Raw genomic sequence first — 6195 nt, 5'->3', positions numbered from 1 at the left:
TGTAGTACATTATGTGATGGTATATCCAAGGTGGACTTGGTTATATATGAATTTGGCTTTTTGCAGCCAGTCTCTGCACTGAAACCCTCACAGATGTCGAGATGCTACTGTGCAAGTCTTTCAAGTGACCTCATCAGTGACCTCTAGTGGCAGCCCCACTGCAATTCAGCTCTTAAAGGCCTGGCCAGTGAAGGAAATTTGTGTAGGAAATATGGAACAATCCTTGCTCTCTTCCCAGATATTTGTCTTCTTTGGATTCTGGGAAATGGAGATGACCATGTTAAAGTGTGAATAAATTAATCCTCATCCTCACACATCCTCATATTGCTTTTTTTTTATATGGTTGTGTAAGTAGTCTTGAAAAGTAATTCAGCACAAATGATTCAAAACTCACTGTTGGATGACATCAACGACAGAATGCTGTGGTGATTTTATATTAAGAATCCATATATAAATGAATAATGCCAAGAGTATAAAAATACTGGACTGCTTTGTGTTTTACTTAGTGAGACACCACAAGTAACCCCCGTGTCAAAGCTAAATAAATAAGCCTACATTTGTTACATTTGAGACATTTGTTACTCCAGAATATTCAGAAATATTCATAATTCAGCAGCATTTTTATTTTGTGTCACATGGTTCAATATTCTGGAACAAATAAAGGATATAAACTATGACTGTGACTACTACCCTGAAGTTTTAGTTTTGCTGAGTGGGGGATTATGGGTGCCATGGTGGTACAGTGGTAAGCATAGCTGCCTCGCAGTGCTGGGGCCCTGGGCCCAGTTCCTGGTGTGCTTCCACAGTGCAAAGACATACTGGTGGGTTAATTGGCTGGAAGTATTATCCTGGTGTGAGTGTGAGTGTTTGTGTCTGTGTGCCCTCCAACGGACTGGTGTCCCACCCAGAGTGTATCCCGCCTTGCACCCGTTGCAATGCTGGGATAGGCTCAGACTTCACTGAGAATATGAATTAGATGAAATGGTAAGAAAATTCATGAATAGATGAGTGAGAGATAACATAGACATCTCTGCATGCTCAAATTAGGTTGTACAGACCTTTATGAGCATGAGGGTTACGGATGCTGTTCAAAATACAGAAAATGTTATTTATATTTGTGCATAATTACATCATGCAAAGAGGAACACTTTATAACAGGGGACACCTGTGGGGCAATTGTTACTATTTTGTTACTGAAATAAAGTTTGGTGAGGGCTAGAAAGGCTTATCAAAAAGATATGTATCAGTTATTACTGACGAAACATAATACAAACCTGGCTAGCCTTTATATACAGGGATTGTCCAGAAGCTGAGCACAGAAAGGCAATCTGATCTTGAAGCATTGGTCTCCTGAAGGTTTTAGAGGCACCTTTTACCCAGCTAAGACCTGGAAAACAGTTGATTTGACTTCTTATCCACTTACAGTAAATGATTCAATTCAGTCAGTGAGTTCAGAGAGGAAATAAAGACCAGAAACAGAAGCTTCTTGGACCAGGGTTGCCCACACTTTTGTTAATATACAGTATATTAAAGAAAAGAACAGAAGCAAAGTACCTTTAGATTATACATCACTTGTCCTCCCAGTTCAGAGTCCAACCTGTTTACTGTGGCTCTTTAACTTTTCAACAGCTGAAGCTGCAACACGTCCAACTTGAACAATTTAAAACAGCTCCCAGGTAAGGACCAGTTATAAGGTGTTATTTTCAGGATCATGGCCTTGAATAGATTACCAATACACAAAATTATATACTGTAACTGATTTGAACTGTTGCTGTGGGAAACAAAAGCTACATATAAATATAGTAATGTTTGTTTAAATTCATACATTTAAATGGAAGTTACTTTTTTTATCATCTACAGTCTAGCGTACTTGTTTGGTCTCTCATGTCTCTCATGACTGTCAATAAAATAAGTATGTTTGTCAACTTAGATTTTTTATTTAAAATTCTTTTGCACTCTGTTCAAGAATAATAAATGCCAGTATCTGTTATGGTCAGGGAAATTGCAGCATTTTGGCAGTGTTCATGGAATGGTTGTGTTTATATAAAATATGATTTTTCAGGTCTTCACATGCAATTACCCCTCGACTTCAAGAAAGTAATTTATATGCAAACACAAAACAAAGGGTTCTCAGAATAATCCCAGATGAATGCTGATTTTTGTGTTGTTAATTCAATTCAATTCGTCTTGTTTTCCTTTCTTATTGTTGTTAGAAATATTTTGATTAGTGAATTATAGTCAGTTACTGTATGAGTCATGGAACATATAACAGAAAATAAATAAAACCACATATTGTTTCACATTCTTGAAAAATAATGAAAACCAAAAAAGTTTAAACTGACTATCCCCAATTACTTCTCAGAGAGAAAATGTCCAGCAATTTGGTGTTTCATTCATTTTTGGCTTCTTGTTCAAGGACAAAATGAAGACTACTGTATTTAGTCACCTAACAAAATGTGTACTGTATTCATTCTAACTTAAATGGTTTGGTGTGTTACTACTATTGAATCAGAAGTTTTGTGATGAGTTGGCTAAACAATCTTCATTTTGTTCTTCATTGAAATCCTCCATAAAACTCCATATATTTTAAGCTCTACATTATCAGAAACAGACTTTAACTATTATGATGTGTTCCCTGTTTAAGAAGTGAAAGGGTGGAATATCCCATTTTTAAATTTCAGGTTTGAAATTCTTGCAGAGAAACCTGTGGGAATTCAGAGTTTATGACTCTGTGAGAATGTGTTAGAACAAGCCATATGCTGGATTCGATTTCCCAAAACACAGCTTGGCTAGGCCATTCCATTCCATGCTAGAAGTCAGCTAATTGGCATCTTGATCTAACACCCATTAAGCTGTTAACCAATTTTCACTCATTCCAGACTTCTTTATTTTTAAGTGCTGAAAACAGCAAGCGTTTGGTATTTGAATAATATTTCAGCAGGGCTCTTAAAGTTGAAATGCCCCAAAACAGCTTCTACCAATGTGACACTTGCTATTAAGTTCCAAAACAGCTTTTGATTAGAAAATACATAGTTTGATTTCAATGAATAACACATTGTGATTTGTTATGTGAGAGTTACTGTATGGACTGTACTTACATTCTTCATTCTACAGTACATACAAATGTTCTTCATTTAAGGCATCTCACTCCGCCTAACATTGACTATAAAAATTCACAAAGACAAATGGTCAAAATGTCTAAATTTCTGGAGACTTGTAATTAAAAAATCTTTTCAAGTCACAGTGCTACAACTGGGCTACAGAGCTCAAGAGTTATAGTGCATAGTTGTAATTGAACTACAGTATCCAAAAAGTTTTTTTTTACTGGAAGAAACTGTGCTTGCATGTCATTGATAGACTTAAAAAAGATTATTGGACAGCTGTAAAATGAAAATGATAGTACACATTGTCCCACTTACCTAATCCCTATAAAGCGCATGCCTATACTCTGCAATCCCCAGACATATTACATAAAACATTGCCCATTTCAGTCCTAAATGCATGTCTGTGTTAATAGCATGTTGATTTGGGTATTTAGGTTTGTATTTCAGCAAATTTGATACATTCTGTTTAATGTCAGTGAATGTTGTGCCTTGGAAGGTACAGATCCCTCTCTGTTCTCTTTAAGGAGATGTTCAAATGGTGTGGGTGTAATGAGAGAGTATGTAATGCTGTGCTCTCCTGGCTATTAAGCAAGTATAATGTTAGAATGAACCAGCGACCAATTCACATTTTAGCTTGCTGGTATCTCAAAGGAGACATTCAAATAGATAACAATTACACTTAAGTCAAATAAGCTGAAATACGTTGCCATTTAGACTGTTTTTTAACATTGTTCACTTTTTTTCAGGAGAAATTACATACTGTTTAAATGGGATGCCCAATGTTGCCAAATGATGTTCTGGAAAAGGCCATGCTTTCATCAAAACTGGCAATGGATACTCAAAATAGCATACCTAATAACAGCCATTCAGCCATTCTGCAGACTCTCCAGTGCAAGCAATAATGGCAATAAGAATATTAAGCTGCTATTGCTACCTGAAATATATTTAAACTTAACCTGAATTCATAGCCCCTGACATGCCCTGTCAAATTCAGCTATCATCAGCTCCAGGTTTGTAAGATCTTTGCATAATTAGCCCTGTGTGTATCATTCAGCATCTGCTAAGCATTCACTGGATGTGCAGAGTTAGTGCACTTCTGGAGGGCAGATGACATGTCATAAAATATTTATAAAAACAATCTCAGAGTTGCTTAATTAGAGGAAGAATTTAATGTCCCTTTTTATTCCTACAGCTTCAATTTTCAGTTGTTCTCGATGTGTGTCAAGCCACAGTTACTGAGCTTATAGCCAAATCACTACAGAACAAATTGTGGCCCCTAATGAAAGTAATAATTCACTTGAATAAAGGTGAGGAGGGCAGGTGGGAGGTGAGCAGTATAGTAATTTATGCATTTCCAGAAGTAGATCAAAGTGCTGTTCTGTGCTGTTGACACATTGCATTGAAGAACAATCCAATGAGCAGTGCTCTGCCCCTCACAGTAGGTTTCATACCGTTCAAAAGTGTTCAGCACTTAGGCCAGCAGCCATGTCACCCTGCAATTTACAATTGGCAACCCACTGAGGCTAAGCAGGTGTGAGCCTGGTCAGTACCTGGATGGGAGACCTTCTGTGAAAAACTAAGGTTGCTGCTGGAAGTGGTGTTAGTGCAGTCCATGTGGGTCCTAATGTCCCAGTATAGTGACGGGGACACTATACTGTAAACAAGCGCCATCTTTCGGATGAGATGTAAAACCGAGGTCCTGACTCTCTGTGGTCATTAAAAATCCCAGGGTGTTTCTCGAAAAGAGTAGGGGTGTAACCCCAGAGTCCTGGCCAATTTTCCCATGCCTCCTAATAATCCCCCTCTATGAATTGGCTACATTACTTTGTTCTCCTCCCCCACTCTGACGGCAGGCGGAGCGACGCGCCGGTTGGAGTATTCTCGGTCGCATTTAATGGCAACGTCAGCTCAAAGATTTGGTTCAAACCACCAAATGGAGACGGGCGTGCCGACAAGCGGACCCTGCTGATGCGGGATTAACGTTAGGATGAGAGAAAAGTGTTTAGCACTTCCCTCTGTGAAAATAAGCAGTAACTGCATCTTTTTTTAAGTAGAATAAGAGTGTTTTCCCCTAGAAGATTTAATTCCGAGAAGTGAAATAGACTTTAAAGTATAGCATAGGCTTAAATTCCTCAGAATGGTTTTCTCTGAGACTTTAGTTTATGGTCTTACATCTAATTACCAGTACACTGCAGGAACAGGTGACTGGGTGACTTTGCTCTGTAGCTTCTCTGACCTTCCAAGTTTCATTCCACTCTTCAGTGTACTTTGAATGAAAGTGCAAATTATGCAGTTATTAAATAATTAAATATACAGAAGCTGCAAAGTTGCAAAGGGTATCAGGTTCTCTGTAACTGCAATGACAAAGCCTCCTTGTTCAGATATGCAGGTAACTAACACAGATTTTGCAATTTTTGTTGTTCACGACTTCAAAAAAACAGACATTTAAGACTGTTTGATATATGATTTTTTTCCCTTACTGGTTTGATGAGAATTATGGTGAGTAAACCAAATTTAAGGCAGTACATTATTTTTCAATTATGCAAGTAAACAAATATGCCACATTAAGTGCCTAATTTTCCTGCTAACTTATGAACAGATGGATACATCTCGTGACAAATATTCTGTTATGCTATTATCTAAGTCAAGACTGTAATGATTGAATCACATTTACACCTAAAACCCTTGTTTAAAGTCAGTTAAGGATTTTGTCCAGTAATGATCTAATAATAATAATAATAATAATAATTGCTCACACTTATATAGCGCTTTTCTGGACACTCCACTCAAAGTGCTTAACAGGTAATGGGGACTCCCCTCCACCACCACCAATGTGCAGCATCCACCTGGATGATGGGACGGCAGCCATAATGCGCCAGAACGCTCACCACACATCAGCTATCAGTGGGGAGGAGAGCAGAGTAATGAAGCCAATTCATAGATGGGGATTCTTAGGAGGCCATGATTGGTAAGGGCCAATGGGAAATTTGGTCAGGACGCTGGGGTTACACCCCTACTCTTTTCGAGAAACGCCCTGGGATTTTTAATGACCACAGAGAGTCAGGACCTCGGTTTTACGTCTCATCCGAAG

Source organism: Atractosteus spatula, chromosome 5 (assembly GCF_055471065.1).
Source record: "Atractosteus spatula isolate fAtrSpa1 chromosome 5, fAtrSpa1.hap1, whole genome shotgun sequence".
Taxonomy (NCBI): Eukaryota; Metazoa; Chordata; class Actinopteri; order Semionotiformes; family Lepisosteidae; genus Atractosteus; species Atractosteus spatula.
The sequence above is the reverse complement of the archived record's forward strand: the minus strand, read 5'-3'. Positions refer to the sequence as shown.